This window comes from Stegostoma tigrinum, chromosome 42 (assembly GCF_030684315.1).
Source record: "Stegostoma tigrinum isolate sSteTig4 chromosome 42, sSteTig4.hap1, whole genome shotgun sequence".
NCBI lineage: Eukaryota > Metazoa > Chordata > Chondrichthyes > Orectolobiformes > Stegostomatidae > Stegostoma > Stegostoma tigrinum.
Window position 1 is genome coordinate 14,121,532 of NC_081395.1, and position 13,690 is coordinate 14,135,221.

Genomic DNA, 13,690 nt, shown 5'->3' on the forward strand with positions numbered 1-13,690 from the left:
GAAAAGTTGATGAGGGTTGAGCTGTGGATGTGGTGTATATGGACTTCAGTAAGGCATTTGATAAGGTTCCCCATGGTAGGCTCATTCAGAAGGTCAGGAGGAATGGGATACAGGGGAACTTAGCTGCTTGGATACAGAATTGGCTGGCCAACAGAAGACAGCGAGTGGTAGTAGAAGGAAAATATTCTGCCTGGAAGTCAGTGGTGAGTAGAGTTCCACAGGGCTCTGTCCTTGGGCCTCTACTGTTTGTAATTTTTATTAATGACTTGGACGAGGGAATTGAAGGATGAGTCAGCAAGTTTGCAGACGACACAAAGGTCGGAGGTGTCGTTGACAGTGTAGAGGGCTGTTGTAGGCTGCAGCGGGACATTGACAGGATGCAGAGATGGGCTGAGAGGTGGCAGATGGAGTTCAACCTGGATAAATGCGAGGTGATGCATTTTGGAAGGTCGAATTTGAAAGCTGAGTACAGGATTAAGGATAGGATTCTTGGCAGCGTGGAGGAACAGAGGGATCTTGGTGTGCAGATACATAGATCCCTTAAAATGGCCACCCAAGTGGACAGGGTTGTTAAGAAAGCATATGGTGTTTTGGCTTTCATTAACAGGGGGATTGAGTTTAAGAGTCGTGAGATCTTGTTGCAGCTCTATAAAACTTTGGTTAGACCGCACTTGGAATACTGCGTCCAGTTCTGGGCGCCCTGTTATAGGAAAGATGTGGATGCTTTGGAGAGGGTTCAGAGGAGGTTTACCAGGATGCTGCCTGGACTGGAGGGCTTATCTTATGAAGAGAGGTTGACTGAGCTCGGTCTCTTTTCATTGGAGAAAAGGAGGAGGAGAGGGGACCTAATTGAGGTATACAAGATAATGAGAGGCATAGATAGAGTTGATAGCCAGAGACTATTTCCCAGGGCAGAAATGGCTAGCACGAGGGGTCATAGTTTTAATCTGGTTGGTGGAAAGTATAGAGGGGATGTCAGAGGCAGGTTCTTTACGCAGAGAGTTGTGAGAGCATGGAATGTGTTGCCAGCAGCAGTTGTGGAAGCAAGGTCATTGGGGTCATTTAAGAGACTGCTGGACATGTATATGGTCACAGAAATTTGAGGGTGCATACATGAGGATCAATGGTCGGCACAACATTGTGGGCTGAAGGGCCTTTTCTGTGCTGTACTGTTCTATGTTCTATGTTCTATTTGGCAAATTGGATCTGCAGTTGTGAGAGTGGCAAGGAGGGGCGGGTGATGATTAAGGGATATTTTGCTGACTGGAAGTCTGTGTTTAGTGGGGTCCCATTGTGGTCAGTGTTTGGCCCTCGTCATTTGTAAATGACTTCAACTTGAATGTGGGAGGGTTGATCAGTTAGTTTTCAGTTGATACAAAAGTAATTTGGTGGTAAATAATGAGGAAGATTGGCTTAACTTACAGAGGATACTGACAGGCTGGTCAGTGGTAAATTGAATTCAGCCTGATTATTGAGAAGTATATTTGGACAGGATAATTTGTTCATTGTGTTTGGCTGTTATCCAAAAGATTAGTGGTTGGTAGAACCACCACGGAATGAAGAATATTTCTTTTTTCCATCAGCATACTCCGTCACACAGCCTGGATTGTCAATGGGGATTTTAGCAGCAAGACAATTTAGCCCAAATGATGCTTGCAATGCAGTTAGACCTCAAAAGACAGCTTCTAATGTGTGGTGCTGCAAATTATGAAGAAAGAAAATGGAATTTTGACCTTAATCACTAATTAAACAGCATATTTTCTAACAACTGAGTTAACACTTACTACAGGAGGCAAGGCTCAAATCGTATTTTAGAAGGTGAGAAATGTGCTTTTCACCTGAGCTTTGAGGTGTGTGTGTGCGCGCACAAATCTTTTCCTTCTAATATCCTTTAAATTGATTTTTAGAAGTTATCCCAACAGTGCAGGGTAAATCAGAATAGACAATTCTAACTTCAGGGTGAGTTTCTGTTTTAACCCCAAAAGCTGGAAGTTACCTTCCCACACACCCTCCCTTCCTTTTCACAAAGCTGTAACTAATTGTCCTCAAGATGAAACGTTATGCTGATCAACAGATTACTGTTCAGTTCTTGCTATCTGAGACAAACAAACCTGACAATGCTGGCTCTGACACTAAATGTGTATGCATACATGAGTGATTTATATACGTATTTTATAGGTAGTGTATTATTTCCAAATTACTTAAATCCTGACCATCTCCGACAGAAATTGTGAACATGAGGAAAGAGGCCACCCTTTTAGCCAAGCAAAATAAATGTGTGAAGCTAAGAAAACAAATGATGACCACAAATTTCTGAAAGACACACCTGAATCAACATTTCCAGACTATGCTCGTTCTTGGATTCACTTCTACTCCCTTTAGTGTTGTAAGGGAACAGTTTTCTCCCCGTCCCTCCCGGAATGAGAAAAGAAAGAGAGGGAGGCATTGCTTTGCTCCCAGATGTTGACAAGAAACGCAAAAGATAATATCTGTTTCGTGACATCCATAATAGAGGGGCGGGCTTGCCTGAAGCAACCAATAGGAATTAGCTCGGCGGTGACGTCCAGGGTACCCGACGCAAGGACATGGGAACTCCCTACCCCCACACAATGTTGCCCCTCCCTTTGTTGCCGACGTTTCCAGGGCAACCGGCTGTCGGCTTGGGCGAGCGCACGAAGCTATTCGGTGGTCGCCCACGAAGAGCCAGGCTGTGGTATCAGCCACACTGTGTCTGCTCCGGACAGAGGGCCCGCACTGCACTTGCGCTGTCCTCCAGCTGCGGGGAGACCAGTTTAAGAGTCCACCTACTTTCATTTTCCTTCAGGTTGTGTAACAGCCCAGGGTTTGTGGATTATCTTTGGGAAGAAGAAGCGGACCGACTCTGAAAGAGTCATTTGACAAAACGGAAATTGAATATGATTACTCCTTGCCTATGTTCTGTGTGTGGAAATAAATAGGAAGGCCATGGAGGAATTTGAAAACAAGGATGGCAATTTTAAAATTAAGATGTTGCTGACCAGGGTTCCTTAGACTTCTGTACATGTTTACTGATGGGATGTGCGTTTTGCTGCTTTGATCAGAATTGATTGCCCATCTCAGGTGCTCTGGTGAAACTAGTGACATTGACTATGTCTGTGATTTTTGACTGCTCAGTGCAGGGGGTGCTGAGCAAGGTGGAAGATCTTCTCTTGGAACTGCAGTGTGTCAATTTAGATCTGATGTGCCCAAGGAAGTAGGGCTCACTCTTGCTCCAACCCCTTTTTTGTGGTCTTGTCTGTGCCTGAGTAGCTTGGGAGAGGGTGCATGCTGTATTCACAAGTACGATTGATACCTTCCATGCCCAGCACTGCATGGACACTGGGGATAATTTTCTGGCTTAGTCGGAAACATTGCTGCTACATTTGTATTGGCATCTTCATAGACGTGCAATCATTTTCTGATTGTTGATGGAGTAGGCAAGTGAGTATAAATGCAAGAAGAACTGTGTAAATCATTAGATCATGGTTAATGTAATAGAATACTGATTGTTAATGTAATAGGACACTAATTATTTGTACAATATGCACCAGACTTTTAATGTCATCATGTTCTGACTATTAATGTGTTAACCTCCTAAAAGATGAAGTAATGAGAGTCTGATTATTAATGTAGTTGGTTTTGAGCATTGATGTAGCAGGATCTTCATTATCAATAGGATGTTGAATATTAATGTAACTTAGTAATGATTACTCGTGCATAATGATACTGATTCTTGATACGAGATGATCCTGATTACTGTAAAATCATCTCTCTTCAAAAAGGAATAAATATCTACCTTTTCAGAGGCTTGCTTTGAAGCAGCAATAGGACATCTGCTAACAACAAAATAAACTCAGGAATTTTAAAGGACCTCACAGCTGTCAGTCCGAGCTCCACAGCAGTCATTAATGACTGGAAACTCACAAATGCAACAGACAGATTCTTACAAGCAACTTTAATCAGGAGTGAGGGGGAGATGTTGAGGGAAAGACTTTGGCAACAGAGTTTCAGATGTCTCACAGTTCCAGGTGAGGGTAGACAGAATGCAAGAGGCAGGTCAGGAACGCATTGGAATTGTCAAACGTAAAGGCAACACAGGCATGAGTGAAGGTTTCAGCAGCCGATGAGGCGGGGTGAGATGTGATTCGCGATGTTATGGAGTGTGAAATATAACATGTCAGTGATAATTTGTATTTGTGGTCAAAAGCTCATTTTGGGGTTAAATCTGTGAGTGATATTGTGAACGGGATGGTAATGAGGTCGAGGTGGGAGTTGTCAGTGGTGTGTGAAACCTAACACTGAGCTTCTGAATGATATCACTGAGTGGCTGCGTGGAGGTGAGGAAAGGAGGGGCTAAGGATGGATCTTTGGGGGATGACAAGCCCATGCACCTTCAAGACAAAAGGGAGGTTGGAGATAAGGGCAGTCGTTTGCAAAGACAATGAGTTCAAGGCTTTTTTTTCCTAATGCGCAATGACGATGAAATTAAAGGTGCAAACGACAGAACCAGAAGAGACAATGAATGTTAACAATATCAGCAAAATTGAGGAGGCTGTGGGTAAAAATTGAGTGGGAATAGGGTCAAAGCAGCAGGAGGTAGGTCTCATGGACTATATGAGATCTGACAGGATGTAATGGAAAGTAGGAGAGAAGCTGGAGCGGGTGTCAGAGAAAGGAATGGCTTTGACTGATGGGCTACTAGTGGGGGGATAAGAAATAGAGGCAGGTGATCGAAGCAATCAATGAAAAGACAGAAAGAGCGAGACTCCTTGTCAAGGATGTTAAAAATTTAGACAGACTGTGTGTTAAAAACAAAACTGATTTATTTGACTGTGTTGTCGAATATTAGCACTTGTTTCTGAGCTAAACATCAGCAGAAATTGAGCCTGATGAATATAGCTCCATCCTAGTTGTGGTTAATAGCAAAATCCAGTCTCTGCTGCAGTACTTGTGAAGTTGCTGGTGGCAAAGCAGGTGAACTGACCAAGCGAGTCTCTTCTCATACACTCAGCAAGTAAACGGCCTCTCCCCACTGTGAACTCACCAGTGTATCAGCAGGTTGGATTTGGCCGTGAATCCCTTCCCACACTCAGAGCAAGTGAATGGCCTCTCTCCAGTGTGAATTTGCTTGTGTACAGTGAGGTCAGATGATTGCCTGAACACAGTCCCACAGTCAGAGTACTTGAACGGTCTCCCATCAGTGTGAATACATTAATGAAGCATCAGATCTCTGGAACTTTGAAAGCATTTCCCACGAACTGAACATTTTAAAAGGTCTCTTGTCAGTGTGAACATGCTGATGCGACAATAGATCCCTGGAACCTTTATTGCACTGCCCACAGTCTGGGTATTTGAAAGCTCTCTCCTCACTGTATACTTGCTGGTGTCCTATGAGATGGGATGACTGGATGAACACCTTCCCACACACTAAGAATTGAACGGTCTGTACCCAGTATGAACTTGCTGATGCACCATGAGGTAAAATGACTGAGAGAAGCCCTTCCCACATTCAATATAAGAAAATTGCCTCACTCCTGTGTGAATTCGCTGGTGTATACAAAGGCCAAATGACCATCTGAATCCAGCCCCGCAGTCAGAGCACTTGAATGGTCTCTTCTCAGAGTGAAACTGATAATAGGATATAAGTTCAGTGGAAGTTATGGCCCTTCCCACAGTCCAGGCATTTAAAAGGCCTTTGCTTCGCATGAACCTGTTGGTGTTACAGCAGGCTGGATATCTGAGTAAATCCCTTTCCATACTCTGTGCAGGTGAATGACCTCTCCACAGTGTGAACTCTCTAGTGTGCGCAGAGATCATATGGTCAGCTGAACCCAGCCCCACAGTGAGAGTACAGAGAGAGTATGTGGTGATCAGCAGCAGAGTTGATATCTTCCACAATCACTGGAAACCTCAGGTTGCTAAAAGTCTCAGATAGGGTGAGGAACATTCTGAAATAGTTAGAAAAGTTCATTTTTCGCGTTCGTTTTATTGGACTTTGTTGCAGATTTTAGGTTACTTTACTTTGTTTGGATTGTATATTGGATGAAAAAAAGAGCATGGAAGGAACCTGTTCAGGTAGCCCTACAGAAGTTATAACCAATCACATTTAATGTATATATAAAGCCCACGGGTTTTTTTCTCAGCAGCAAATACGCGCTCCCCAGTGCTTGCTTTCTTCCCATCGAGGTCACAGTCTTGTGGCAGTCCCGAATGGATGACGGGTTCCCATTCCTGATGATCATAAGTGAACCAGTTTGTGATTTAATAACAATCTATGGTCACTATTCCGAAGTGCCAGGCCTATACATTACCAGATCCATTCACCTTAATTTTAAAATCTGCCATTGTTGCTGTGTGTTATCTTACACTCCTTTATTTTTCCATTTTAGATCAATTCCCCAGGGTTTTGAAAATTGATATTGTGCAGTTGTTTACATACCAAACATCATACCAGGATCTGACAGAGTTGTAGAATGTAAAGTAAGCTGAATAACATTGGATTTAAAACATGGAAGGTAGTTGCAACATTCACAGCAAAGGGAAACAGTGCACAAATTCTGTGTGTGGACAAAGCTTCAGGTGTAAAAAATTAATTTTTGAAACGAAACCAGTGCCACACTGACAAGAAGCGGTGGATACATGGGGACTGTGGCAAGTGTTTCAATTACCCATCCAAGCTGCAAACACATGGGTGCAGTTACACCAGGGAGAAACTGTTCACCTACTCACTGAGGTGAAGCGGTTTACCTGCTCCAAGTGTGGGAACAAATTCACTCAGTCATCCAATTTGATGAAACACCAACAAGTTCACAAGTAACTATAGTTATTGGATTGTTTTTTGTTTGTTCATTGAATTTTATTTTTGTTTGTAACTTCGCCAAATTAATCACCCATTCTCGCAGCCCCGAGGATGGTTCGGAGTCAACCACATTGTTATGTAGGCTGGACCAGGCCAAAACAAACAAAGGTTTTCAGATCCAGTGCACAAAGTGTTGATTTCTGATTTCTTGTCCTGTTTCTGAAATGATATTGTTACAACTGATTTAAATGTGAAAGACCAAAATGGGTTGTATTCTGACTGAGTACGTCCTCCTGTTTTCTCAGTTGTTATTGGCCATCTTATTCCCCTCGCACCAAAACCTGTTCCAGAGGGTGTTACGGAAAAGAGGGAATGGTCAGCTGCATCTGGTCACTCAAATGGTCATTTCTACCTGATAGATTAACTCTGATTTCTCTCCATAGATGCTGCCAGATCTGCTGAATGTTTCCAACAATTTCTGTTTTGGTTTCTGATTTCCAGTATTTGCAGTTTTGTTGTTAGGTTTTTCCATATTAACCGTGTATGATTCGGAGGCTTTTCATTGTTGAGGTTGGTGGGTTTTGGAGATTGAAAGTTAGGCCACAGATCAGACATGATCCCATTGAATGGCAGAACAGGCTTAAGGGGAGGAATGGTCAATTTCTGATCTTATAAAAGTTGTCCATCTGCAGCTTGTGACCACACTTGACCTCGTTGCTCACTTCACGTTCATGTCTAAGACACTCCATGCTATTACTGAATGAACAAATCGCCTGTGTTTGAACAAAACCTGTATTCATTATACTGGTGCTTGCAACGAAGTGATTCTGGCAAATTTAGGGTAAAATTGGAGATGATAGATAGCCAGTCAACTGAATGGAAGCAGGGTACTTGCTAAACTTCGTATTTGCGCTCCTCTCTCTCCCTGTCCCTGTCTCTCTCTCTATCTATTGCTCTGTGTGTTTGTGTGTATTTGTTTGTGCGTACACACACACATCTATTGATGTCTCTGTGTGTCTTTATTGGTGTTTTTTTTTCTGTGTTCATTGTGTTGTTGACTGTAGTGACGATACAATGATTCTAAAAGACATATTATCACCTCTTTTAAATGAAGGAATGCTGAGACAGAGGTGACGTGTTCTGCTCAAAACCAGTAAAAGTGAACAGCTTGCGAGGCCTTTGTTTTTATTTTCAAAATTGGAACAATCGTGGCAGCAAGAATGGGTGGGATTACGCTTCTACAGAAACGGGATTTTTTAGGTTTAGCTTACAGCAGTTGCTGGGATCATGAAGCTGGATGTGGAAGTTCTTATTCCACTCTCTGTTACAGCTAAAAGCTGGGTTTCTTTTTATCCTGCTACTGGAATTGCATGTGATACAATCTATTTTTCTGAATTTGCGTTTGTCAAGGGTGTGATTATTACATTTCTGGTTAAACGTTTCAATAGGATTATAGTTAAGCTAATTCTTTCCTTTTATTTTTACTTCGACTGTATTTTAGTAAAATAAAGTACGTTTTCCCTAAAGTCGAATTGGCTGACCAATCAAATTGCACTTGAACCACAACGCCTTACACTTGTATACAAAATAAGAAAAAGTTAGGGTCTTAATTATATAATTTGAAGGGGTTTAGTTTGATCCACAACACGATATATGTACATTTGAGATAACAGGGTGCACAGCTGGATGAACACAGCAGGCCAAGCAGCATCAGAGGAGCAGGAAAGCTGACGTTTCGGGCCGAGACCCTTCTTCAGAAAAAAGTGCATTTGTGCGTGACTACTGATGGTCTTCTGTTGCTGTGTTTATATGAGGGTGTCCCTCTCTCTCTCTCTCTCTCTCTGTATGTGTGTATATGCGTATTTCTGATTGTGTGTACTCTTCTCAGCGCGCAATGGGGGAATACTTTTGGCTTGAACTTGAATAAATTACATGGTCAAACCATCGCCTTGTTGCTGTCTTCTGATTAAAATGACACAATCCCACCATCTGCTGGCGAATCGCAGCTACTGCACGTGCGGCTGGCGTTAGAGAAGCCACCTTTTTTTAAGAGGACTCATCCTGGGATTTTTTTCAAGCCCTCTTTTCTGATTTTCGCGGGTGTACTGGAACAAGGAGTCAGAGTTTAAGCGTAACCACATTTTAAACAGCTACCCATTTAAGACAGAGATAGCGGAAACAATTTTCTCAGAGGATGGTGAGTGTTTGAAATTCCCATTCTCAAATGTCAGTGGTCTCTATTTGAGAGAAGGCATAAACTGACTCTGCATTTCCTCATAATAACCAAGGGATGAGCATTTATAACGCACTTTTCATGGTTGTGGATATCTTGAATAACGTTATAAGTAATGGAGCATTTTTGAAGTTTAACTGGTGTTTTTCGGGAAGTAGGGAATCTAGTTTCAGTGTGAGAGATATAAATACAAATATAGAGGTACAGCAAGATCTGTCATGTCAGAAGACATTTAAATAGTTACATTTCCAAATGCAGCTAAATGACTAGAATGCGCGTAAAGTTGCAAGAACTGCTGTTTCTGGAGGTATCGCAAAAAAAATCAAAGAAACATCAAAGTTTTCAGAATTCCCCAATTTATTTATCCTCGAAGCCCAATTTAACAGAAAGCACGGACCAGGTTTCAGTACTTCACAGGAATCAGTATTTAATAGAAATGAAAGATTTCCAGATACGGGTAAAAATTATGAACTGACGGTATTTAAACCAATCAATTAAGTCTCTCTCTGCCATGAACCACTGCCATCCCGTTATCATTGGAAAGTGTATACCAAGTGCGCAAAACATTCGTGTTAGGGGTTGGCAGAGAAATAATAACTTGGCTGCGCAGAACTTAAATGTTGTGAAACGAAGGCAAGAAGCTTAAGCTTTTTCGCGATGCACTCATATCTGCCGAGAAACACACGTTAAAGAAGAAGAGACTGCTATTGGATGGACCATAATTAACGTGGGGACGCAGCAACAATAACTAGCTCCCATTCTTAATTTTTGTACCAAGCTGAAGTTTATGATTGTGCGGTGGGAGCAGTGTGAGACAGAGTGTCCACTCGAAGTACCTTGCGTACACCTTTTATTTTCTATTGTGCCGTTAGCGTTTACACAAACATAATATCAGTTATTTTTGTTGTGCTTGTCCATGTTTTCGCTTACACAATGTGAGTTTCAGTGATCAAACATATAGAAGATGGTTACATTTATAAGAATCACATCCTGGCTCCAATTTAAGTTATTCAATCCTGTCTCTATTCCATTAAACTATGCCAACTTTCATAAAATTATATTCTGCTTTGTGATTAACTATTTACACACATTGGATAATGGATGAGAATGTGCACAGTCATCCCATGATGGAGCAGTGAAGAGCAGTGAAATGAAGAACGGGGATAAAAGAAGGAATCAGATATCACTGTTTTCATTTATGGTGATAGACTTTCCATCAATGTCATCTACAAATCGATCCATTCCCACAGATATCTCGACTACAATTGCTCACACCCGACTTTCTTCAAAAAATTCCATTTCAATCTGCTAGTTTCTCAGTCGCCATCTCACACATTCTGATTATGCCACCTTCCATCAGGTTGCGTCCAATATTATGTCCAAAGATTACCCATCTTTCCGCCATAATTTGCAGAGCCCTATGTCATGTCTGACCCATCTCCCGCATATCGGACATCACCTTCCGCACTTGTGTCCATGTATCAATTCACCAGTTGTCACATAATGAGTATCATTTCCAAAACGTGCAACATAACACTACCACCAACACACTTTCCCTTCCCCTTCACTGCCAGCATTACACAATAATCATTATCTTCGTGACAATTCCGTCTGTGCCTCTCTCAATCTGAACAGATCCTCTCACCTACATTGCAAATTCCAAGTGATTGAAGACTTAACAATATTTGTCTTTTTCTCGTCCTGTTTCCTTACTGTTCAAGGCCTCAAACGTGCATTCCAAATAAAGTAATGAAATAAGCAACTAACAAAAGGAGAGACCATTGCAAGAGTAAACCATGCCTCCTGACAAACAAAACAAGAGAGAATTGCAACATGAGATGATCCTTTAACAAGAGGCCGGACGGTGATTGCTACATCTGCGTCCAATGGTCAGCAGTTTGAACTTTATTCAAGCCATTTTCCAATTCCCAGAAATGGAATGAAAGGACTGGTGTTTCAATAGATGGAGAATGCAGACTGCGGACCAGCGTCTGTGATAAGAGGGCTCATGGAGACTTCAATCACGAGATGAATCCTGACACCGAAGTCGCCTGTCCAGCTGCCTCATTGTGGGTAATATCAAACGACTCTTGGGTATTTGAGTGAGAGATTAGTTGCAATGCTTTGACACATACAGTGAAATAATAATTCTCCCATGCGTCATTAATATTCACCGCATAACATTGTGTAACATAATTAAAGTTGTTGTGTGTTTTTGCATTCTTGCTCAGATATTGCTTTGACTGATCAACAATAAAGTTGCGTTTTAGATTGAATTCATCTCAAGTCTCTGGTGCGTTTATCTAGTTCCGCTCATTGTCTATAAACAAAAATAGATTTTTTGGCAACACTAGAAACGTGTATAAATGAGATATGTTTATGGTTCCACGATTTCTTACATGTATCTGGAATTTCCGTTATGTCATTGAAGAATCTTTGTATCCTCCTGGGTCTATGCTGCAATGAACAGCCATCGCGGTAACTAAATAATCGAAAAAAAGAAACGCATATGAGTTTGCACATAAGCCATCACAGTGACAACATGACTGCCCAGTCGTACCAACTGTTGTGGAGGCCCATAATTAAGTTAATAAGAAGGCTGCTTGTGGCTTCTTTTATCTAACACAAGGTGGTTGAAAGGGTCTGACAGTTATGTGTAACAGATGTTCACAGCTCGACTTGTAATCTCCATGTAGATATATTAGATGAGATTCTCCATAGGAATAAACATTAGGGAATTTAATTCTGTTTCTGTAAACCAGCATCTCTAAACATATAAGCATTCTAATAAAGGGCATGTTTGAAATAGACAATAGACAATAGGTGCAGGCGTAGGCCATTCGGCCCTTCGAGCCAGCACCACCATTCATTATGATCATGGCTGACCATCGACAATCAGTATCCTGTTCCTGCCTTATTCCCATGACCCTTGATTCCACTATCTTTAAGAGCTCTATCCATCTCTTTCTTGAAAGTGTCCAGAGAGTTGGCCTCCACTGCCTTCTGGGGCAGAGCATTCCATATATCCACCACTCTCTGGGTGAAGAAGTTTTTCCTTAACTCTGTTCTAAATGGCCTACCCCTTATTTTTAAACTGTGTCTTCTGGTTCTAAACTCACCCATCAGCAGAAACATGCTTCCTGCCTCCAGAGTGTCCAATTCCTTAATAATCTCATACATCTCAATCAAATCTCCTCTCATCCTTCTAAACTCAAGTGTATACAAGCCCAGTCGCTCCAATCTTTCAACATATGATAGTCCCGCCAATCCGGGAATTGACCTCGTGAACCTATGCCGCACTCCCTCAATAGCAAGAATGTCCTTCCTCAAATTTGGAGACCAAAACTGCACACAATGCTCCAGGTGCGGTCTCACCAGGGCCCTATACAGCTGCAGTAGGACCTCTTTGCTCCTATACTCAATTCTTCTTGTTGTGAAGGCCAGCATGCCATTCGCTTTCTTCACTGCCTGCTGTACCTGCATGCTTGCTTTCATTGACTGATGTACAAGAACACCTAGATCTCGTTGTACTTTGCTTTTACCTAACTTGACTCCATGTTACACTTAGCGATAGTCCCTAGTTTGTTATTTAGTTAAAAGCAGAAGAAAAAGGTCTGATCCTTCAGTATTCTGAACTGTTTAGGTAATTATAGAATCGGAAAGGCAAACAACAAATTAATGTAAAAAGTTTAGTTACATTCCTTGAGCAAAATGTTTAAATGCAATGGAAAGGCCTCGTGCATTATTAGGGAAGGTAAAGTAACAAATTCTGTAAACACCACCTTCAAAAACACATAGGCACAGGAAGGGGGTACCGAAGAAGTTGTAAAAAGAGAGGTCACGACTCAGAGAGATAAACAATTGAAACCTAAGTGCAGATGTACATAATTCTAACAAATTCTTACATCCAATGTCAAGGGAAGAATGACAGAAACAGTTTGCAAAACACAGAATGAAAATATTATTATGTCTTCAAGATGTTTGTGGGATCTAAACAAGTTTCATTTAATGACTTGGTAAAGTTGTAAAGTGGTTGAATTACTTTTTTTAAAAAAAGTAGCTGTCCATCATTCATTGTGTGCTTGGATGTATTGATTAGGGAGATATGGTTAACAATGATGCATGTCATTGTTGTAATATGAACTGTACAATAATGTGGTATTTTGCTGGGTAAATCAGAACGTCATTGACGTTCCAATCTGAGCAGTGTTTAAGAGGGCTACTGGGCTCCACGTGAAAGCCAGATTCGGGATGGTGTCGGGCCTCTCCCACATATGAAGTGATACAGCTCTGAACAAAGACCGCCTGTGCTAAGGAATATTTAAGACACTTCTTTGATATTTCTCCCTACAACATGAACATTTGGGTTGTGACTATATTAGAGAAAACGGTGAAGGATTTATGTGCATCAAAAAAGCGTGAAACTGTCTGGTGAAAAGCAAGTGTTCCTTCATTTATAAACAACTGAAATAAGCATCAAACTTCAAACCTGGATAAGCTTCAGGTCAAATATAGGTACTTTCACTTTTGCAATTATGCAGATGTATGATCAAATTCTCTGTTTGCTTTTCAGGATATTCTGTTTACTGTTGAGCTAACATGAAAGGCAGAGACTACTGGGAAGCTGTACAGTATCCTGG